The sequence below is a fragment of the Macaca mulatta genome, chromosome 19 (genome assembly GCF_049350105.2).
Source record: "Macaca mulatta isolate MMU2019108-1 chromosome 19, T2T-MMU8v2.0, whole genome shotgun sequence".
Lineage (NCBI taxonomy): Eukaryota > Metazoa > Chordata > Mammalia > Primates > Cercopithecidae > Macaca > Macaca mulatta.
In genome coordinates, this window is record NC_133424.1 from 56,579,656 (window position 1) to 56,604,542 (window position 24,887).

General features: G+C 37.5%; 1 protein-coding gene and 1 long non-coding RNA gene across 27 annotated transcripts in view; one reads left to right on the forward strand and one right to left on the reverse strand.

Annotated features, from left to right (window-relative positions):
• Positions 1-3,373: 3,373 nt before the first annotated feature.
• LOC144337582 (uncharacterized) lies at positions 3,374-10,519 on the reverse strand. The gene is made up of 2 exons (XR_013410799.1): positions 10,208-10,519; positions 3,374-8,580 (listed from the first exon to the last, which is right to left on the reverse strand). It is a non-coding gene; the product is annotated as an uncharacterized LOC144337582 (long non-coding RNA).
• A 10,699-nt stretch (positions 10,520-21,218) lies between these two features.
• Positions 21,219-24,887, forward strand: part of ZNF227 (zinc finger protein 227) — a 40,976-nt gene continuing 37,307 nt past the window's right edge. For 7 of the 26 annotated variants that reach the window (XR_013410791.1, XR_013410790.1, XM_077983203.1 and 4 more), the window contains exons 1-2: positions 21,219-21,266; positions 21,767-21,925. The gene's annotated coding sequence lies outside the window, so the exon portion shown is untranslated. Of the gene's footprint in view, positions 21,445-21,766; positions 21,926-23,089; positions 23,209-24,887 lie in introns of all 26 variants that reach the window. The other 19 variants (XM_077983205.1, XM_015124211.3, XM_077983214.1 and 16 more) reach the window with 5 other exon arrangements.

Sequence of the window (24,887 nt, forward strand, 5' to 3'; positions counted from 1 at the left end):
TGAGTAATAAAAAACCTAATAAAGACAACATGAAGCATGAGAAATTATTTTGATAAAACAAAAAATCTTTATTTCCTAGGCCAGTTACCAAAAGATGAAAACCTTCTACATATTTAAAAACCCCTTGTGATTGCTTCTCCCTATGGGAAACCCATTTCAAAAACCTGGAAGTTGAGCCTGATGAAAAGGTACTTGAATTCAACTAAACACTGGAAAAGTGTGTATCCAAGGTTATGAGTGTACCATATTATAGAAAAGATAAGTACCTTGAGCAGGGGGATATGTGGCTCTTAGAAAAAGTAAAAGAATGTGGAATTTATTGGTTAAACAGCAATTCAGACACATCAAGAAAAGACAAAATTACAGAATCAAGTTATACTGGAAGAAAATAATATTCCCCTAGATTCTCCTAGGCCTTAAAAGACAAACATTTTTAGTGTTAGGCCACAATAGCAGAGTCAGAACTGGAGAGAGAGCCATAGAGAGAGAGAGAGAGAGAAGAGGTTACAGGAGCTGACACCAAAGTTGAGGGAGAGGGTTATCATCCCTAAGGAGACAAGGAAGAACTGAAGGCAATGATGCATGATTTTCGTCGTTCACTTAATCAGAGTGAAAAAAGCTTCCAAAAGCAGATACAGAACATTCCATAGATGTAAAAAAAAAAAACAAACCTTAATTCTTTCAGAGCACCTAAGTAATCAAAAATCTAATAAAGACAACATGAAGCATGTTTCTCATCAAATCATGTGCAATGAGATACAGCAAAGTCAAACTGAGATATGAATTTGAAAAGCTTCAAAAGGAAAGTTTTTTTGAGAAACTAAAGTACTATTTTTAAGTGAAGGAGATAGTATTCTGAGGCTGGAATAAGGGAAATTAAGTGGAAAGTGTAAAACAGGAAAAAGCTGCAGTTCAGAAGATGATTGAAAATTTAAAGAAACATTTCAGAATATCAAAACCTCTTGCAGATTTTTTTTAACTAAAATCAGGTAAATACTTCAAGAAAACCTTATTGCTTTAAACATGGATGACTAGATTCTGGTTGTGTATCACGGTATTAATACTCAATTTTTGATAAAACCTATGAATAATTCCCTTTTAACTATAGGCAACTTGATTAAACACAAATTTTTTCCATAAGATTCATCTTACCTGAAAATAAATTTTTTCTTTTGAAAAGAAATTCTCTTTCTCTATTAATTCTCTATTAAATTCCTAACAAAAAAATTTATCCTTTTACATATAATGTTTTTCATATATCTCTCTCCTGCTGACTGGTTCTTTTCTGCCTTGATTCTATAGTATTTTTAAAATCTATGTTTTAAAACAAGCTTTAAATTACCTCTGAATTAGACAAAATTATTTTTTGCAATAAAAAACAACATTTTATACCTTTTGTATAATTTCTCTGATGAAAAACCCTGTTTTCTAGTACACTTTTTATGCATAATTATATATATGCTGGAATTTTTAACTTTTGATAACTTTAGTTCCTATTGAAAAACCTAGAAAGTAAGCAAACTTTGAACTGTTTTGTATCAGCATCTTGTAGGTGAGAACTATTTTATAATTTTCAGAAACATGTTTCCCCATAACATAGTTTTTTCATGTTTATTATTTATTTGTTTATTTATTTAATTTTTTGAGACAGGGTCTTACTGTGTGCCCAGGCTGATCTTGAACTCCTAAGTTCAAGTGATTCTCCTGCCTCAGCCTCCCAAAGTATTGTAATTGCAGGCATAAGCCACTACACCCAGCCCAATTTTTTCGTGTTTATTAACAGATCAAGATATTTTAGTTTCTCTGAACCATAGAAAAAGAAGATGCCCAATATATATATACCTTAAACTTATGTTTAGGAATTAATGTTTTAGTATTTTAACTTAATTTGAAATGATCTAGGTATTTAATGAATATCTGTTATCTAATTTAACATATCATATCTTTAGGATTTTAAATTACATGAAAAGTTGGTTTATAAATGTATATCCCATTTAAATTCACCAAATTCACTTATTTTTAACAGATTGCTTATGAAAACTGAAATATTAAACAGAGCTTGTCATTACTTCAAGTTATTACCTTGTTAACCATTTTTACAGCATGTGAATGTTAGATGTTCACCTAAATAAGAACCTTAAAGTAAAATACATAGGTATTTTGCTAGTAACTCAGAAGACACAGCTGTCTTCATTAAATCAACAATATTAAACTAGTGTTATTCATCAAAGAAGTACATAAGCAGAGACCATTTTACTCTTAAGCTGGATTTATAGTTATATGACATTTGTGTCAAACCTGATAGCATAAAATATCTATCAGAGAAAAATATAAAACTATCTGACAAATATATCCAGGCAAAATGTATGCTAGCAATTCTGAAGACCTCACTATTTTACCAACGATTTTAAAATCAGTTTATTTACCAAAGATTTACCTAAGTCACACAAATTTTAAAAAGTTGGGTTTATTACTATTTTTAGTAAATAGTTATTTACTATTTTTCTGATAAATTGCTTATTTTTTTCTTTACATCAATTACATAGAGCTTTTATATATTTCTGTAGAAAAATACTATGTATATATAACACAGACCCAGAAACATACAGAAACACAAAAAGATCTTATAGCTTGTCACTGTAAAATTGTAGTCAAGAAACAGTAAAATAGGCCGGGCGCGGTGGCTCAAGCCTGTAATCCCAGCACTTTGGGAGGCCGAGACGGGCGGATCACGAGGTCAGGAGATCGAGACCATCCTGGCAAACACCGTGAAACCCCGTCTCTACTAAAAAATACAAAAAACTAGCCGGGCGAGGTGGCGGGTGCCTGTAGTCCCAGCTACTCGGGAGGCTGAGGCAGGAGAATGGCGTAAACCCGGGAGGCGGAGCTTGCAGTGAGCTGAGATCTGGCCACTGCACTCCAGCTCGGGCGACAGAGCGAGACTCCGTCTCAAAAAAAAAAAAAAAAAAAAAAAAAAAAAAAGAAACAGTAAAATATACTAATATAAACTCACTAGTATATAAAAAAGGACAGTTGGATCCAAATTATATTTCTGAAAAAATGGGACAAGTTAAGATCAGTTGTTCATCTTGCAATTTTTTTTTTTTTTTTTTTTTTTTTTTTTTTTTTGCCTTTGATAGGTAATCTTACGAGGGAAGTGGACCAGATTTTGGGTAAAGCTGTTTTTATAGCGTTTTAGTTTTTGAAAAATATTTTACCCTTTTTTCCTCTTCAATTTCAAATGAGTTGTTTTAGTTAACTTCTGGATATTTACATTTCAGTTAGGATTGGCTAGAAAAATAAACTTCCAAGAATCCTTGAATTTATTAACAAATTTAATACAAGCAAACAAGTCAGCAGATTCAGAGCAAGCAGAGAAAAAAAGAGAGATAACTTAGAAGCCCCTACATGTTAATCCTACAGTTGCATTCTCTTAATTCAGCTCTAAGGAAACAAGCTTAGAGAGTTTAAATAATTCCCATAACGGCCATACATTATCCTTAGTGTAATTTGCCAATTATTTTTTAAATGTGCATGAGAAAGGATGATACATTTCAAATGTATAGCTGCCTCAAGCACCAGAGGGCTTGGCATTCTTTAGAAGTTGAAGATCCCATTGCATTTCTTATCAGTCTCTCAAGAGCAAAGAAAAGTCCATAAATTTTGTCAAAAGCGTAACAAGTGTACCTGGCACAGAATTCATCTTTTTATACTTGGCAGATGGCCTTTGTCCTAGTTATCTAACCTTGGTCAAAGTTGTCTAACTTTTTTTGTGTGTGTGTGTCCCCGGTTGCACAGAAATTTTCTTGAGACTGGCTGGTGCCTCAGTGGTAATCTTCCTTGTCTGTGACCGTTTTATCCTTACATGGGAGATGTTTTCTTTGGAGACTGGAGTCCCTCATAGATGGCAGTGACCTTCCTAGTGGCATTTATTATTATTCTTATTTTGTTGTTGTTGTTTTTGTTTAGATACAAGGTCTCACTCTGTTGCCCAGGCTGGAGTGCAGTGGTGCAATCATAGCTCACGACAGCCTTGAACTCCTGGGCAAAGTGATCCTCTTACCGCAGCCTCCTGAGTAGCTGGGGAGACAGGCGTGCATCACCACACCTGGCTAATTTCTAAAGAAATATTTTTAGAGATAGGGTCTTGTTATGTTGCCCAGGCTGGTATGAAAATCCTGGTTTCATGTGTTTCTCTCATCTCAGCCTCCCAACTGGCTGGGATTACAGGCACAAGCCACCATGCCTGGTCCTAGTGGCTTTAATTGTCCACTAGAATCAGTTTATTTACCAAAGATTTACCCAAGTCATATGAAATTTTTAAAATGTGGGTTAACTACTATTTTTCTGATAAATTACTTAAATGCTTAAATTTTTTCTTTAAGTCAATTAAATAGAGCTCTTTCATATATTTTGGTAGAAAATATTATATACATATAAGATATAGACACAAGAACATACAGACAACACAAAAAGATATTTTCCCTTTAAAATTTTAGTCATGATACATTAAAACAGTAATATACTGTGCCATTTAGAATGTTTATTTTTTCTCTTGGAAGATGTTCAGAAACAAGCAGGGAAAACAAATAAAAGAGCCAAATTATTTACAGTTGCATGTAACCAAACTGACATGAAACCAAATGAAGCGTGCTCACAAAAATTTTAAGCCAGGCTTGCAGAGCAAACAAAATATAAAACCATGTTTGCAGAAAAACCAAAGCAAATTCACTAGAAAATACATGCCTCACAGAACGTAAGTTCTGTAGGAACCAGAGTAGTCTCCAAAAGAACACTTGGCCTTATACCAGAAGAGGCTTTCCAGAAAAGACAAAAAGTCTTTTGTAGTCCCACAAGCGTTGCAAGGTCATTAATTTAAGGTGGCCTTATAGCCAAACCCAGATCCTGAATAAAGTCAAAAGAACTTACCGAACAAAGGACATCTGAGAATCTAAGCGAAGATTCACTAGAGCAGAAAAGGAAGGCCATAGAAGCATGGGCTCAAAAGGGGTCAACGTTGGTATCTCACTAGGCTCCAGGAGATGCTGGCCCATTTGAGGTCAGCTGACTTCAGTCTCACTTCTTGACACAAACTTTATGTCAACCTAAATAGCAGACACAGAGAGAAGATGTCTAAAAGAAAATTGTATTTATTCAGGAATGAGTATTGCAATGGGAATATAGTGGGTGTATTCAGGGAGGTAAAGAAAGACAAGGACTTTTAAAGGAGAAATGAGGAGGGTTACATGAGTTGTTTGAAACAATTATCTTTGACTGCTAGGATCAGTAACAAAGGTGGTAGTAGTTCAAGGTTGGACAGCCAGTTGCTGGGCAGCTGTCCTAACCAAAGTATTTTTGTGTGTGTAAGGTTGTGGTGGCCTTTGTGCAAGATTGTGATTTTTTCAGTCTTTTGTGCAAAAGTTCCTCTTATCAGGCATATGTGCATGAGAACCTTCTTTTCATGACCTTCCCTGGTTCCATTTGTCCTGCTATAGTGACACCAGTCTTTTAGTCCATACATTTGACTTCATGGGGAGCTTGCTATAATCAGTTGAATGAAAGAAACATGTGGACCTGGTTTATAGGTAATTCTTCATAATATTCTAGCATCACCTAAACCTGGACAACTGGCACACTGTAGCCTCATGCTGTGGTGGCCCCAAAGGAGAGTGGTAAAAGAAAATATTCCCATTTGTTAGAATTTTGAGTAGTGTACTTCAGTTTTTTTTTTTTTTTTTTTTTCCCCCAGAAGGAAAGATGCCAGGGGAACGAATAGTTTTGCTAGATGGTCATGGACTTCAAATAAGCATGATTGATAATTGGTGACAAGGCAAATTGACAATGGTGTGTGAGTGGACTACTTTTAATGAGCAGAGTATAAAATTACTTGTGTCCTATTTAATTGTCAATAATGAGCAACCTCACAAGAAGATGAGCTTAAAAATCAGGTGATCAAGATGGTACATTCTGTGAATGTTCTTCAAGATTTTTCTCTAGCCAACCATGTCCATTCTCAGTGGGTGCATGAACAGTGTAGTCATGGTGGAGGAAATGGAGCTTATTAGTTCAGTACTATGAAATTCCATTCACTGAATCCAATCTGGCTACAATCACATTTATATGGCCAATCTATCAAAAATACAGACTAACACTGGACTTCAGATAGGCACTGTTCTTCAAAGGGGACTACCAATCTCCTGCTGGAATTTGATTACACCGAACCACTTTCATCATGAAGGAGACAGCACTTTGTTTTCAATGGAAAAAACAATTACTCTAGATAGGAATTTGCCTTTCCTGTTCCAGTGCTTCTGATAAAAGCATCACCTGTGGACTTTACAAAATGTTTTATTCTCTCCTATGGAATTCCACCCAGCATTGCTTGTGACCAGGGCAGTCATTTTTCAAAAAATGAATTGCGTTTATTGGGCTCATGTTCATAGAATTCACTAAACTTACCATGATTCCTGTTAACAGTTCCATTTCAGTAGTGGGACATGCCTCAATTCTCAGAGTCCTACCATCTCTGATTTGTCTTCCCATGTTTGTGTACCTAATTCCTACTTTAAAATGTCCTTGTCCCTAAAATCCTAGTGATTCCACTTTCCTGATTGAACCCTGACTGATATTGAACCATTTCTGCTCCTTTTCAGACACTACCCCTCTCTCTCAACCATAATCACTTTCCTAACTTCTATCGTTGTTGACTACTTTTCCTTTTGTATATCTTTATATATATGAAATCATACTGTATATATCCTTTTGTGCCTCTGTTTTGCTCAACATTATGTTTGTGAGATTGAACTATGCTGCTGTTTTATAGCAATTGTTTACTTACTTTGTTACTGTAGGGCAAGTATAGGCACACTACATCCCATGGGTGAAATCTTGTATATATTTTGGGTGTGTGTGTGTGTGTGTGTGTGTGTGTGTTTCTGCTTGCTAGAAGTGGAATTTCTGTGTCATGGAGAATGCATAAATTTATCTCTAGCAGATACTGTGAAACATTTTCCAAAGTGATTGTACCAATTTACATTTTTACAAGGACTGTGGTAGAGTTCCATATGCTTCATGTCCTTGCCAATGCTTGGTGTTGTCAGATGTAAATTGTTTTAAAATTATTTTTTAAATTCATCATTCTAACATTTTAAAAGAAATAGAGTATAATGCTACTCTAGGGGCACTAGAGTAGCTACTCCAACTCCAGGGATTGGAGTGGAGGGATTGGGACATATTGGTCAAAAGATATAACATGTCAGTTAGATATGAGTCTAAATTAGTCATTCTGGTGTGTCGATAGAGTTGTCTCATTGAGGGTTTAATTTATACTGCTGTAATGACTAATGAAGTTGAGCAAACAGAGCATGTATCTGAAGCCTTGTTGTACATTTGTATATTCTTCTTTGTATAGTGCTTACTTAGTCAAGTGATTTGTTGATTTGTCTATTTGGTTGTCAGTTTTATTCTTGTATTTATAGGATTTATTTATATTCTGCTTATAAGCCTTTTGACATGTGTGTGTGTATTGTGATTATCTTTTCAACTGTGGCCAGCATTTTCACTTTCCTTGTGGTACACTTGGTGAACAACCATTCTCATTTTAAGTTTCTCTATTGTATTTTTCAGTTGGTGCTTTAAAAAATCTTTGCCAACATTAGAGAAGCCCACAAATATATTTTAGTAGCTATTTTAAAAAATTCTTTAAGATCCATATTCCATCTCATATTGATATTTACATATGAGACATGCTAAAGGTCAAGATGAATTATTTTTCCATTGAAGAATATACAAAGGACCTATCCTCACTTCTTAAGAGATTTCTCTATTTCAGTTATTATCTTTGTCAAATACCAAATGACTAGATATATGTAAATCTGTTTCTGAACTTTCTGTTATCTTCCGTTAGTCTATTCATATTGCATATATAACACACTGTTTTAATTACTACAAATACATAAAAAGTCTTGATGTCTTATTGCATAAACCTACCTCTTTCTATTCTCTTTTGATGCTTTGGTTATTCTTGACTGTTGCTTTTCTTTACAGATTTTAGACTCAGCTTGCTAGTTTTCACCAAAAAATTGCTAAGAATTTTATTAAATATATAGATTATTCAAAGGAGCACTGATAGCTTTATAACATTGAATTTTCCAGTATATGAATAGCACCACGTATTTTAAATTTTCATTGAAGTATAAATAGATGTAGAAAAATGTATATGTCATATGTGTCATGATTGTTTAATTTTCAACACACTCAAAATACCAGCATCTGTATCAAGAAACTGCACATAACCAGCATGTGGTAGCCATGAAAATGTACTTCACAAATATTTTAATGCAAGTAACCAAAGACCCCTATTGTTGTGTTTTGAGGTAAATCCTGTGTTAGAACCAAGACCAGATTTTCTGGGGGCTGCTGCTCCCAATCAATGTCTGAGAGCAGTAAGGATTTTAAGGTAGACCTGTTCAGGGAGACATGGATCTTCTCTGTTGGGTAGATAAGATTGTGAATACCTGACTTTAATGGCTTTTTCTTTAATGTAACTTTTCTTTCTTTTGTTTGAGATTTAGTCTCACTCTGTCACGCAGGCTGGAGTGCAGTGGCGTGGTATCAGCTCACTGCAACCCCCGTCTCCGGGGTTCAAAGGATTCTCCTGCCTCAGCCTCCTGAGTAGCTGGGATTACAGGCACACCACCACACCCAGCTAATCTTTGTATTTTTAGTAGAGACAGGGTTTCAGCATGTTGGCCAGATTGGTCTTGAATTCGTGACCTCAGGTGATCTATCCGCCTCAGCCTCCCAAATTCCTGGGGTTACAGGTGTAAGCCACTGCACCCAGCCTAATGTAACTTTTCTTAGGCTGTATGGAAGTCCAGAATGATTGTATCCAATCTTCCTTTGTTGTTGTTGTTGTTGTTGTTGTTGAGACAGGGTCTCACTCTGTCACCCAGGCTGAAGTGCAATAGCACAATCTTGGCTCACTGCAACCTCTGCCTCCCCCGCTCAAGTGATCCTCCAGCCTCTGCCTCCCAAGTAGCAGGGACTACAGGCACGTGCTACCACACCCAGTTAGTTTTTGTATTTTTTTGTAGAGACAGAGTCTCACTTTGTTCCCTAGGCTGCCTTTTGTTCTTTACTCAGTGTTAGATTTACGTTGTGGTCTGGCAATTAATTCTTCCAGCTTCTCTCCTGTTTTCTCTCACGGTCATTTCCCCTAATAAAATTCTGACACAACTAATCCTGCCTTTGCATTTTTTTTTCTTTTTCTTTCTTTCTTTCTTTTTTTTTTTTTTTTGAGATGGAGTTTCATTCTTGTTGCCCAGGCTGGAGTGCAATGGCGAGGTCTCGGCTCACCACAAACTCGGCCACCCATGTTCAAGCGATTCTCCTACCTCTGCCTACTGAGTATCTGGGATTACAGACATGTACCACCACGCCCGGCTAATTTTGTATTTTTCGTAGAGATGGGGTTTCTCCATGTTGGTCAGGGTGGTCTGGAACTCCCGACCTCAGATGATCCCGCCCACCTCGGCCTCCAAAAGCGCTGGGATTACAGGCGTGAGCCACTTCACCTGGCTGCATTTTTATTTCTAAGAGGACGTGCATTAGCACATCACCCTAAAAACGTTCATGCCCAATTCAAATCCCTACTTTTCTCTGAAGGTAGGCACTATTCTGATTTATAATAGCATAGATTTACTTTGCTGTTTTTTATACTTCATATAAATAGAATAATAAAATACGTACAATTTTGTGTTTTCTTTATTTGTCCACATTATGTCCATGACATTTATCCATACTGTTGGAAGTGAATGTAACTGGTTTACTCTCATTAATGTGTATTATTTTAATGTATAAATATCACATAACTTATTAATTCATTTAATTGTTGATAGATTTTGTGTAGTTTCTTGTCCTTGGTTATTAAAATCAGTGCTTGTAGGCTGGGCGCAGTGGCTCATGCCTGTAATCCCAGAGCTTTGGGAGGCCGAGGTGGGCGGATCACAAGTGTTTGGATCACAAATTTAGGAGTTCCGGATCATCCTGGCCAACATGGTGAAACCCCATCTCTAGCAAAAATACAAAAATTAGCTTGACTTGGTGGCATGTGCCTATAATTCTAGCTACTCAGGAGGCTGAGGCAGGAGAATTGCTTGAACGCGGGAGACAGAAGTTGCAGTGAGCTGAGATCGCACCACTGCACTCCAGCCTGGGCGACAGTGCAAGGTTTCATCTAAAAAAAAAAAAGATACATAAATAAAAAATGATTAAAATAAAATAGTGTTTGTATAAACATAAAAAGACATGTCTTTTGCTGAACATATGAATCTCCTTCTATTGATAATATATATATATAAGCATGGATCTAAGGGTTATACGACAGTTTTAGTAATAGCACTAAAAGTTTTAGTAGTAGCATTAAAACTACTCAGCTTCAGTAATTACTGCAAAACTTTATTGCAAAGTGGTTGTATAAAACTACACTCCTACACAATCCAAGTATTTGCATTTTTGTCAACCTTTCTTTGACTAATTCCTAATTTTTTTTTTTTTTTTTTTTTTTGAGACAGAGTCTTGCTCTGTTGCCCAGGCTGGAGTGCAGTGGCGCGATCTCGGCTCACTGCAAGATCCGCCTCCCGGGTTCACGCCATTCTCCTGCCTCAGCCTCCCGAGTAGCTGAGACTAGAGGTGCCTGCCACCACGCCCGGCTAATTTTTTTGTATTTTTAGTAGAGATGGGGTTTCACCATGTTAGCCAGGATGGTCTCGATCTCCTGACCTCGTGATCTGCCTAATTCTTAATTTTAACCTTTCTGGTTGGAATGTAGTGGAGTTCTCACAATATTTTGAGTTTCTTTGATGACTCAGGAACTTGAGTATCTTTTTATTTGATTTTTGAGTATTTTTGTCATCTTTTCTGAACTATCTGTTCAGTTATTTTTACATTTTTCTTATCTGTTTGCCTGACTTTTTCTTATAGATTTTAGGATTTACGTATTCTTTATATGCTCAGGATATGAATCTTTTGTCACATACATGGTTTACAAATTTTCTCAATTTGAGAATTACCTTTTCATTTTCTCATTGCTGCCTTAATTAAGAGAAATTCTTCATTTTTAAAATAGTCTAAGTCAACTAATTTTTTAAAAATTGTGGATTATTTTGGTCTCATATAATAATTTTTTCTACTTCAAGGCAACAAACAGGTTCTTTTGTTTCCCTCAGTGTCATTGCTTTACTTTCCAAAATTAGATCTACAGTTTTTCTGAAAGTTGTATTTGTGAATTCTGTGAAGTACAGACGAATATATATTTTCTCATGTGGGTATCTAATTGATGAAGAAGCACATATTATTTTATTTTATTTTATTGAGACAGAATCTCGCTCTGTCCCCCAGGCTCACTGCAGGCTCCCCCTCCCGGGTTCACGCCATTCTCCTGCGTCAGCCCCCCAAGTAGCTGTGACTACAGGCGCCTGCCACCACGCTTGGCTAATTTTTTGTATTTTTAGTAGAGACGGGGTTTCACCGTGTTCACCAGGATGGTCTCGATCTCCTGATCTCGTGATCTGCCCACCTTGGCCTCCCAAAGTGCTGGGATTACAGGCGTGAGCCACCGCGCCTGGCCAGAAGCACATATTAAAAAGAACTTTTAAAATGTGTACAGCAGCATATCCTTTTCACAAATGAAATGACAGTATTTACTTTGATCTACACTCTATTCTCTTCCTTTATATATCTTTAAGCAAATGCCACACTGATATTGTAGCTTTATAATATGATTTAATATCTCATAAAGTAAGTCTTCCATTTTGTTATTCTTTCACATTATCCTGACTATTCTTAGTTCTCAGATTTTACTCCAAATTTTTTAATATTTGTACCAATTTCCAGAAAAATTCTAGTATTTTTATTGGGTTTGCATTGATATGATGGATTACTTTGGGGAAGAATATTGACATGTTTAAAATATTAAATTGTCTATCCATGAATATGATTATTATAATTCTTTTTAAGGTTTTTTTTTGTATATGCAGGAAAATAAAAGCAGATCCTTACCTAATAATATTTACATAGATAGACTTCAGAAGGATTAAAGGGCATAAATAGCAAAGGTAAATTTAGAAAGTTAATTTTTTTAATGTAGGAGAATATTCTTGAAACCTAGGAATTTCAAAAGCACAGAAATTAAGGAAAATGCTTATCAAATTTCTTTCCTCAAAATTAAGGATGTTTATTCAATGTGAGACACAGCATGTGAATATTAAAATCAAGTACAGGTGCCAAGACAATTCAATGAAAAAAGAACAGTCTCTTCAACAAATGGTGAATGGTGCTGAGAAAATTGGATGTGCACATGAAAAAGAGCGAAGCTGGACCCCATACTTTACATCATATACAAAAATTAAAGTGGGTAAAAGGCCTAAATGTAAGAGCTAAAACTATAAGCAACTAGATGAAATCATAGGTATGAATCTTCATGACCTTGAAATAGGCAATGGTTTCTTAGATATGACATCAAAAGCTCAAGGAACAACAAAATATAAATGAATGAATTGGAACTTATCAAAATGAAAAACTTTTGTGCATCAATGGATACCATCAAGAAACTGAAGACACCAACATAATGGGTGAATATATTTATAAATCATATATCTGATAAGGGACTTGTAGCTAGAATGTATAAAGAACACTTGCAATTCAACACTTTAGAAAGACAGATAACCCAATTAAACAATGGGCCAAAGTATCTGAATAGACATTTTTCAAAAGAAGACATACAAATGGCCAATAGGCACATGAAAAGATGGTCAATGTCATAAGTCATTAGGGAAATGCAAATCAAACCCACAATGAGATATTACTTATCCACCAGATTGGTTGCAGTAAAAAAGACAGGTAATGAAAGGGTTGCCAAGAGAGTGGAGAAATTGGAACCCTCATACATTGTTGGTGGGAATGTAAAATGGTGCAATTTATTTGGCAAACAGTCTGGCAGTTTCTCAAGGGTTTAAACATAGAGTTATTATATTACTCAGCATTCCACTCCTAGATATACAACCAAGAGAAATTAAAACCTATGTCTACATATAAGCTTGTACATAAATGTTGAAAGCAACATTATTCATTAGAGCCAAATGTGGAAACAATCCAAAATATCCATTAATGAATAAATAAGATGTTTGTATTCATCCAATGGCACATTATGTAGCCATGAAAAGAAATGATTAACTGATTCATGCACCAACATGGATGACCCTTCAACATGTTATGCTAAATAAAGAAAGTTTGTTTCAAAAGACCACATATTGTGTGAGTACACTGACAGAAAATGTTCAAAATATGTATATCTACAGAAAGTAGATTACTGATTGCCTAGGGCTGAGGAGTTTGGGAAAAATTGGAAGTGACCGTTAATGGGTATCAGGTATCTTTTTGAGATTATGTAAATGTCCTAAAAATTGATTGCAGTGATAGTTGCACAACTCTGTGGATATAATAAAATTCATTTAATTGTGCTCTTTAAATGGGTAAACTGTATAGTATTTCAATTATATCTCAATAAAGTTTCTATAAGAAATATCAAAAAATACCAAGTATCAGGTATTGCTATGTCTCAAATGCATAAGGTATTAATATTCATGGTATATAATCCAAATGAACAAGGAAAATATAGCACCCATAACCGAAGAAAAGGGCATAAATATACAGTTTACAGAATAGGCTGTAAAGTATTTTGAAAAAATGCTCAAACTTATTAGAAATCAGATAAACTTAATTAAAACAGTGAAATACCAGTATGTGTTTAATCGAGTGGCAAGACATAGGATGACTGATCATGGCAAATGATGATATGGAAATGGGTGGTTACACCACAAACTCTATTCAGTGCTCATGAGAATGTGGAATGGTTTAACCATTCAGGAGAGCAATATAGCTATTAATATTATTCGTAAATGTGTAAGTATATGACTGCTATGAACCAACAACTGCACTTATGGATATGTGTCCTAAATAAATTGTCACACATTTCTATGAAGATGTATAGTGATGTTCCTAGCATTATTATTGCCACTGACAATCCAGGTTTCTGTCATGGAATAGTAAATAGATAAAATATTTTGGGCGTAGACAATTAGTCCTATAAAATAGGTTAATGTATGCTAGAAACATGAATGAATCTTTAAAACATACTGCTGAGTTTCAAAAGTCTTGACATTTATTTTTATGACATAATACCACTTATATAAACTAAAACTGTGCACACATAACCACATCACATGCACTTTGCACAAAACACACACAAAGAGAAACACAACAAACAAAATATGGGGCTGGGGGAGGAAATGAAAGTGTTCCATAGGGGAAAGAAAGGAGTAAATAAATAATAAAATTATTTTGACCAAGTTGCTAGATATAAGATTCAGTACAATTTATTTAGAAGTGGTGATATTCAGCATCTCTTCCCATTCTCATTCTCAGAGACAAATTTTCAACATTTTGTTAATTGTTGTGTATGTTTTAGTTTTAAGTGGGAATTTATATTTCTCAAATGTATCATCATAATGTTCCTCATAATATTCTCTTAATATATTTAGTGATGCTCCCTTTTACTTCTGAAATTGGTAATATGTCATTTCTGTCTTTTTTGTTTACTGTCACTGGACTTTGTCAATTTTATTGTTCTATTTATAGAATGATCATTTTGCTTTTTAAGATCCATTCCATTTCGTGTTCTATTTCATGCATTTCCTATTATCTTGATCATTTCGTTCCATCTACCCACTGTGGTTTTGATATTTGTTTACTGAATTCCTGAGATGAATGTTTTTATTTTTTTGTTCAGCTTTTCTCCTGTTTTATGATAGATGCTCCTCAACTTACAATGGGCTTACATTCGGATGAACCGTAATTTGAAAGTATCCCAAGTCGAAAATGCATTTAATACACACAATCTACCAAACATCATAGCTTAGGCTAGCCTGCCTTAAAGGTGCTCACGACATTTACATTAGCCCCGAGTTGGGCAAGATTTTTTTTGTTTCGTTTTGTTTTGAGAGGGAGTCGCTCTGTTGTCCAGGCTGGAGTGCAATGGCTCTATCTTGGCTCCCTGCAACAGCCGCCTCGCACTTTCAGGCGATTCTCCTGCCTCAGCCTCCGGAGTAGCTGGAATTACCGATGCGCACCACCATGCCTGACTCATTTTCATAGTTTTAGTAGAGACAGGGTTTCGCCATATTGGCCAGGCTGGTCTCAAACTCCTCCCCTCAGATGATCCAAGGGCAACGTTATCTAACAAAAAGAAGCTTATTTCATAACAAGTGTTGAATATCATATAACGTATTGAATAGGTATTGAAAGAGAAAAACAGAAGGGTTGTATAGGTACTGTACTGAATGTGTATTGCTTTCACCCCATCATGAAGTTGAAAAATCTTAAGTGAACCATTGTTAACTCCAGGACCTGTATATGATTTCAAGGCTTTCTGTGTTTCCTTCTAATTATGTATTAAAAGCTCTCCTGTTAATAAGTGTTTTTCTCCTTATGAGTCTGTCAATTTTTCTTTATAAAGTTTGCTTTGTATTATGTACGGCTGTTATAGTTAATAGAAAATTTTCATTATTATGAATTGTTTCTTTGTATATCTTAAAATGTTCTTTTCTTCAAGGACTATTGTACTTTGTCCAATATTAATATATTTTAAAATTAGAGAAAGAATATGAGGCCTAGGACGACAGTCTCTTTCTCTATTAGAAAATTTTATTTGTTTATGTCAGGTACCTGCAAACACTAACAGAAAAGGTTTACTTTAATCTATTTTCAGGTACGAATGTGATTTCAAGTTTTGCTTTAGTCCCCTAGTGAAGACGATCTATTTGCCTTTTATCTTTATTCCTGTAGTGTAGCTCTTTGGGTTTTACTAGGTACCCTTCTCCCGATCCGTAACTTCTTCCCCGAGGCCCTTGAACAACAGAATCGGTAAGTACCACCAAGACAGATACTTCCACTCTAAATTGCAAATCTTGGCTAAGATTCGCTCTGGCTTTCTAGGATACCCGGAAGCTCAGGTTACTCGGAAGTATTTCCGCTCCAAGGGGCGGAACTATGGCCGTTTTCCCCCTGGGGCATTCTGGGAAGTGTAGTCAGGGGTCCGCGTAGCCTGGAGCACTTCCGCTTTCGGATGGCCGAGCTAGGGAATTGTGGGAAGTGGTCCAGGGTTTCTCTTTAGTTGCCGGAAGGCTTTTTCGCTCTAAGAGGGCTGAAGGAGACAAGTGTTTGGATCCGCAGGGACCCTCCAAGTTTTCTCAACCTCGTTGGGGAGCAACCGGGGCCCTGGGCCTCGTCTGGAGGAGGGCCTGAGAAGCTGTGGCCAGCTTCGAGGCTGGAGTTGGGAGCAGTTTGTTTTCTTTCTCCTCGGCTGAGCCTCACGTTTGGAGCAGTTCGTGCGTCCCCGGGTTGGGAGCGTCCTGGGTCGGTTGTCGCTTGGTTAGAGGGTCTCCTGGCGTTCCCCAGCCAGCCTCTCCCACCTACTGGGCAGCTCTGCCTCTTACTAGTGTTATAACGTTTTGTGAGTTAATCTTAATCTTTATGCCGTTCTCCTCATTTCTGAAGTAGAGTCATTAGTAGGAGGTCCTTATACTTTTATACGAATTATTCATTAGATGTCCAAAATAGCGTTATGTGGTAGGTACCACTACGTTCTAACAGAAAGACGAAGATAATAGACCTCTCTACACAATGTAGAAAAGAAAGCTGTCTTATTACTGAATAAGGACAACCACTGTGTAGTATTGTAGGCAATCTGAATAAAAATATTATTTAAAAATTCCGCCGTATGTGTACAGTCAAGCAGTTTTAAACTTTTTATACAGTTTTACTTTTGACTACTCTGTACATAAGTTCTCAAGATTAATGATTTTTCAATAAGAGGACTCATCATTTACTGCAAATTCTTTTATACATTTATTCTAAATTTACTTGAGAATCCAGTCTTAGTTAACTAACTTTATCCGAAGTGATAATAAAATTTCTCTTACCTCATCTGCTAGCCGATTTACAGTTTAAAGAGAGGCACCATGGTTAAACTCTTACAGTGTTAGGGACAGCGGGTTGTTATTTTCTCAGATATTTATATTCAAAAGGGACAAATCTCAGAACTTTCACAAATACTTCTATGTTGTACACCTGGCTAGAGGCTCACATAGCCTCTAACGAAATTTACATGCATATCAAAAGGTTAGAGAAAGGATTCAGAAGCACTAGGTTTCTTATGGAAATGCTCTAAGAAGAAAAGGGAAGACGAACCCTAAAACGTTCAGTTACTAAGAGAACGTCCATATGAACCCAAGAATTTGAAGCCTCAAGTCTGTGTTCATATTCTCCACGCTGTACATTTTTCTTAGAACCATGCAAAATAATCTTGTATATGGTTTGTGGAAGTCTTTTTCTATCAGGTTTGGATCTGGGGCTTTAGAGTCTATGTTCTCCTTATAGAAATAATGCATGACCATTATAGAGAGATTAGAAAATACGGAAGTGTATAAAAGGAAATGAAAGTTACCCATATTCACTGCTGTATATTTAAACAATTAGCTGGGTGTGGTGTCGCATACCTATAGTCCCAGCTACTTGGGATGCTGAGGTGGGAGGATCGCTTGAGCTCAGGAGTTTGAAGCTGCAGTGAGCTACTATCACGGCACTGCACTCCAGCTTGGATGACAGCGAGACCCCATCCCTTTAACCCATAATCTCAGGATTTAGAGATAACCACTGCTAACATTTTAAATGCATTTATTCATTGGTGCCATACCACCCACATGGTATTTCTGTAATTTTTCTTATAGAAATTCCCAAACATACACATAGATAAAATAGTGTTAATGACCCCAACCCCGCCATCATTTGTCTTTAACTCTTGTAAACATTTTGCCTATCTTATTGCATCTATTACTCTTCTCCCACATATGTTTTTGGTGGGTAGAGGAGGAATTTGACTATTTAAAATCAAAACCAAATCCTAGTCAGTAGAAATTAAAAGTAACTAACATAAAGTAATTATGAATGAAGAGCAAAGGAAGCAAATAACTTCAGAGTTTTCTTTCCTGGAAACTAGGAAGAAGGTAGTTATGTGAAAAACCTAAGGGAGAGGGAAACATTGAGATTTGGAAAGGAATAGTTATGAATTTGGCTTCCTTATTTGGAATGTTTTACTTAAGGTCTTTTAGATTTGATCTGTTTCTCCCTTAGGCTGCATGTTACTTTGTTGCAGGGACTATGTCCCATTCTTTACCATGTGCTTGCACCCAGCACAAGACTGGCAAGGAGGGGTTTAGTGTTTATGGTTTGTGGAGCTGCCCAGTATCTTGAAACAGAAACCTGCAGATCATTTAGGTTGTATTTAGAATTCCCAAAATGGAGGCCGGGCGCGGTGGCTCAAGCCTGTAATCCCAGCACTTTGGGAGGCCGAGGCGGGTGGATCACGAGGTCAGGAGATCGAGACTATCCTGGCTAACATGGTGAAACCCCGTCTCTACTAAAAATACAAAAAACTAGCCGGGCGTGGTGGCGGGCGCCTGTAGTCCCAGCTACTTGAGAGGCTGAGGCGGGAGAATGGCGTGAACCCGGGAGGCGGAGTTTGCAGTGAGCCGAGATCACGCCACTGCACTCCAGCCTGGGAGACACAGCGAGACTCCGTCTCAAAAAAAAAAAAAAGAATTCCCAAAATGGATTTAGGAAAAAATAAAAGGAGATAATGTCAATATTAGTGATCCTTTATCTCACTTTTGGTGGGATGCACTTGCATATTCTTCTAGTTTTTTCACAGTAATCAAAAGTTGATATGTGGTTATTGATAATATTTTAATGATCAAAGCAAATTTTTGTAGAAACCTTCCATCCATAATTTATGTGTCCTGTGTTTATCACCTGAGGTTAACATTTGCTAACTTTTTATAGGGTAGTCATGAATCAGGCAGAATTTCCAATGTTTTAGGTGTATTTATTCATTTGTACCTGATATCAACCCTATTATAGTCTCCATTTTACAAATGAAGAAAAAAGGGACAGAAGAAATGGAAGCACTAGTATTTTAATCTAGGAAGCTTCATACTAAGTCTGTAATCTTGGCTACTACACACTACTTTTATTAGTTTCCAAGGCAAGAACTCACAGTAAATCTTCCTAGAGCAGGGAATATTTAAGCTATGGATGAAGACTGTCACCCAGGAGGGAAAAGAGTAGCAGATTATGACAGAGGGGACAGCAAATACAAAGAATTTGAGGCTTTTTGTAGGAGTACAAATAATCCACTATGACTGGACATGTAGAGTGGAAAGTGGATTTGAAGAGAGAAACAGCATCTGGAAAATTCCTGTTTGTGTGACTTGTTAAAGCATTTGAACCTTCTCTTAAGGGCACTGGATAGACATGCAGGTGAAAATAATCAAATTTCCATTTTAGGAGATATACTTAACCTCTCTCTGCCTCTGGACCCCAAAGAGTAAACTAGAGGACATTACATTATTTGTCTTAAAAAAGTTGTGAAAATGGGCTAAGTGCAGTGGCTCATGCCTGTAATCCTAGCACTTTGGTAGGCTGATGTGGGTGGATCACCTGAGGTCAGGAATTCGAGACTAGTCTGGCCAAGATGGCAAAACCCCGTCTCTACTAAAAATACAAAAATTAGCTGGGCGCGGTGGTGGTGCTGGGGGGTGCCTATAACCCCAGCCACTCGCGAGGCTGAGGCAGAAGAATCGCTTGAACCCTGAGTGAGGCGGAGATTGCAGTGAGCCGAGATTGTGCCACTTCACTCCAGCCTGGGCAAAAGAGCGAAACTCCATCTAACAACAACAACAACACGAAAAAAGAAAAGAAAAAAGAAAAAAGTTGTGAAAATATAGCGAGGGTCCCAGAGTCTGAATAGTTTGGACTAGTTCCTGGCACATACTTGGTTCTTTATAAGAGATAGTTATATATAACAGAATAAAGAATATATATTTAGTAAATGAGAACTGCAAACGTACTGTAGTGGATATGTGGATATTTTTAGATATTGCTCTCTTCTTTCAACCCTCAATTCTTGGAAACATCAATTCCATCATACATTTAATAAGCAAATAAAGATCATGGTTTAAACACTGAAGTAATAAACTTGTTCATCTTTCAGAGTCAGAAACTCCTTGAGGAATGAATACAGTGGCCTCAGTTGCTTTGAGGAGTTGATCATACAATATGCCAAAGCTTGTGTTTTCTATGTCTAGCTATCTTCAGCAAGCAAGCTATTCTGAATTATATGACTGTGCTATTAACAAAAGTGGAAATCCACAATATATTCTGCCTTCCTTGCATTTTTTGGTTGTTCTTTCATTCTTTTTGTAACTAAAGAGTAGTTTTCCTATTAGTTGATCCTGTTAAATGTGAAAAAGGGTTTCCCCTGCCTTTTTTGGGGACGTGGTGGGTATAATTCTATTAGTACAGGATCACATGATCTGCTTCTTATAAACGTTTGTTTTATTTTTTGTTTTTCTGAGACAGAGTCTCACTCTGTCACCCAGGCTGGAGTGCAGTGGCACGATCTTGGCTCACTGCAACCTCCACCTCCCGGGTTCAAGTGTTTCTTCTGCCTCAGCCTCTCAAGTAGCTGGGACTACAGGCGCGCGCCACCACACCCGGCTAATTTTTATATTTTTAGTAGAGACAGGGTTTCATCATATTGGCCCAGGCTGGTCTCGAACTCGTGACCAAGTGATCTGCCCCCTCCAGCCCCCCAGCCTCCCAAAGTGCTGGGCTTACAGGCGTGAGCCACCGCGCCCGGCCTATAATCTTTTTTTTATTTTAGGGCTCCAATTCTTCACACATTTGCTGTTACTTTTTGTTAATAAGAAAAACCTAAATTCCACTGAAATCAGAGAACTGCTTCGGCCTGGCTAAACAGCAAGAAGCCATAAAGGGGATTCTGGATGTTGTAGTCCGGGAGCTCCGAGAATTTGGAGGTTCTTTTGTCACACTCTCGGTAACCCTCTCTCACTCGCTCTTTCTCTTCCTTTTTTGTTTGTTTGTTTGTTTGTTTTTTAAGCGCGAAGAGGGCGACAGCTGGATGATTCTTGCTCCTGGGAATTCTGGGAAACGTATTCCAGAACTCTGTCCGGAAACAATTGGGCCTCAGGAGCGCGGGCCTTCTGGGAAGGGTAGTTCAAGAGCTCTGGGCAGGGAGAGCCACTTCCGCCCCAGAAAGCGAGGCTGCCACCATCTTTTGGGTCTGGGAGGTGAGTCAACCCGTCACCCACCACGACCCCTCTTGAACCTTTTCAGCCTCCGCTTGGGAATAGGCGCACCCCAGCCATCAGTCTTAGGATGGAGAGGTCGCGGCCGCGGCGGAGGCCGAGAGGCCGAGGGTGGAAGTTTGCTCTCCTCCTGGACTTGGCGAGCAGCGCCGCTACTTCTGTGGGTATAATAAACAGCGAGTTAACTATGATCCGCGCTCCTATTTCCTCATCTTTAAAATAGCAGTAAAGATAGTAGTTACTGGGTAGGGTTGTAATTAGAATTAAACAAGATAATACGCGTGAAACCTTAGAACAGTGGTGGCACCAGATACTGGGTTGGCTTGTGCTGGTTATACAGTGATTACCTCACAAGCGCCCTTGTTACTGGAAGCTCCAGTGAAGAGAGAAGAAAGGTCAGGGCTTTATGTCTTGACGTATCCTTCAGGAGACCGAGCTCTTTCCGAACTTTTACTGATTTTTTTTTTTTTTTTTTTTTTAAGGAAGGATTGAGTCCTCGAGCTCCAATGCGTGGGGATATTTACTGCCATTTATCCGGGATGGAGACTCCATCGTGCTGACAGCGTCCTTTTATTCACCGGCTCCTAATTCGCAAAGAGGAGGAAGGAGGGACTTCTTGGCTTCTCCCAGCATAGCCCCAGGTACCTGCTCTTGAACGCACTTTGTTGCTCCGTTTTCTGCCCTTTCAGTTAGTCAAGTTTCCTTCACTCAGTAAGTTACTACTGAAAAATGATGAAATATTTGTTGAATAAATGTGAGAGTGGGTAGGAAAGCTATTTGGAAATGAGTATTACCAATAACATCTTACCACTTTGATTTTAAGCCTTTCGTCTGTGGACCATAGCTATTGATGAAGTAGGTCTAGTTATTATGTTATGAGGCAATTAGGCAGAGCTTATGTTATTAAATACTTTCCCGAAGTTATTCAACTGATAGTAAGAGGTGGATTTGGGATTGAACCCAAGCATTCCTTTTCAGAGTGTGTGATCTTTTTTGTTTGTTTTTGTTTCTTCGGTTTTTGTTGTTTATTTTCTATTCCTTTTTCAGTGTCTGTGATCTTAATGATATAGTCATCTTCAGTTATCTTAAATAGTAATCCATATGGCTACAGGTGAGTCGTTGGAAATCAGCCTTGGGAATGTAGGTATAGATTTTACTGTGGAAGACCTCAAAAACTGCACTGATGAATTTTGAATTTTTTAGAAAAATCTTACAACATCTCACTTAATTTCATTCCATGTCAAAATATGTCATATTCTGGTTATAGAAGTAATGAATGCTTATTATAGGATGCACTATCCAATCCAGTAGCTGTAAGCCATGTGTGCCCTAGGAGCACTTGAAATGTGTCTAGTTCAAATTGAGATGTGCTATAAGTGTTAAATACACACTGGATTTCAAAAACTTTGTGCAAAAAGTGTAAGATGCCTTACTGACAATTTTTTGTATTATTTGTCAAAATGGTAATATTTTGGATTCAATGGCTTAAATAAAATATATTGTTAAAATTAACTTTGCCTATTTTTGTTTGTTTTTGTTTTGCCTTTTTTATATGTCACTGCTAGAAAATTTAAAATTACGTATGTGTCTCAGTATATTTCTATTGGACAGTGATTCAGAAAACATAAGAATAAAGAAAAAATTACTTATAATAAAACTGCTGACACTTTATAGTGTTTCTCTTTAGTATTTGCTATGGATGTTTCTCAAAATAGGTTTGGTATTCTGTGTAGTTTTTTTCTTAATATATTATGAAAATTTTCTTTTTTTCTTTCTTTCTTTCTTTCTTTTTTTGTGATACGGAGATTCACTCTTGTTGCCCAGGCTGGAGTGCAATGGCACAATCTCAACTCACTGCAACCTCCACCTCCCAGGTTCAAGTGATTATCCTGCATCAGCCTCTTGAGTAACTTAGGGATAGCAGGTGTGTGCCACCATCCCCAACTAATTCTTGTATTTTTGGTAGAGACAGGGTTTCACCATGTTACTCAGGCTAATCTCAACCTCCTGACCTCAGGTGATCCGTCCACTTCGGCCTCCCAAAGTGCTGGGATTATAGGCATGAGCCACTGCGCCCAGCTGAAAAATTTCAAGCATATTCAACTGTCAAATGAGTGGTGCAGTGAATCTTGTGTAACCAACACAACATTTGCTGCAGACTATCTCCACCTCCTTCCACCCCCGCTCCTTTAAAAAAAAAAAAAAAAAAAAAAAACAAACTAGATTGTCTTAAAGCAGGAGTCCCCAACCCCTGGGCAGCAGACCTGGTACTAGCCTGTGGCCTGTTAGGAACCTGATGGCACAGAAGGAGGTGATTGGAGTGGTACCACCTAAGATCTGCCTCCTGCCAGATTAGCAGGGGCATTAGATTCTCATAGGAGGGACTGCATATGCAAGGGATCTAGGTTGTGCGCTCCTTATGAGAATGTAACTAATGCCTCATGATTTGAGGTGGAACATTTCATCCCCAAACCATCTCCCCTGTCCCCATCCATGGAAAAATTGTCTTCCACGAAACTGGTCCCTGGTGCCAAAAAGGCTGCAGATGGTTGTCTTAAAGCATATACCAGATATCAGGTCAGTTTTTTTTTTTTTTTTTAATGGAGTCTCGCTCTGTTGCCCAGGCTGGAGTGCAGTGGCCCCATCTTGGTTCACTGCAACCTCCGCCTCCTGGGTTCAAGCGATTCTTCTGCCTCAGCCTCCTGAGTAGCTGGGGTCAGTTTTTTTTTCATATTTTACCATGACCTCTGAAACTGAAGCTTTATTTTGCTATTTGCTCAGTATATTATATCTTTTTTCGGTCTTTTTCTTTCAAACTTTTTGTCATTATGTTTTTGTAGTGTCTTTTAGAATATATTTATATAATTTTTTTTTTTTTTTAGTGCAGTCTGGGATAATTTGCTTTTACTATCTCTGTGTATATTTTGTTCTCCTTTCTTGTGTTTTTTTGTTCAACTTATCCCTTTTATTTGTGCTCAACTGGTCTGGGGTTTATATGGTTTTGTGTCATTCTTCTAACTTTAAAAATATTCTCTTAGCAAATACTAAATTTAATCAGCATGTGTTCTTATTCTGAAGAATATTGAGACTAAAAAAAATCTAAAAGAAGATGGGGCCAGGCACAGTGGCTCATGCCTGTAATCCCAGCACTTCAGGAGGCTGAGGCAGGTGGATCACATGAAGTCAGGAGTTTGAGACCAGCCTGGCCAGCATGGTGAAACCCCGTCTCTACTAAAAACACAAAAATTAGCCGGGCGTGGTGGCGTGTACCTGTAATCCGAGCTACTCGGGAGGCTGAGGCGGGAGAATCGCTTGAACCTGGGAGGCAGAGGTTGCAGTGAGCTGAGATCGCGCCATTGCACTCCATCCTGGGTGACAAGAGCAAAACTCCGTCTCAAAGAAAAAGAAAATGATGTACCTTTTTTTTTTTTTTAAGAAGACTAGGTTTTTATAGGTCTACTTTTTATTATAACCACCCTCAAAATTTGTCATTATAGTTCTTTGGCTTTTTTAAAACAAAGATTATATTACCAATATACTCACAAATGTTTTCTTACCATTGCTTTTTACAGTCCATCTTTTAGAGTTCACATGGTTACAAAT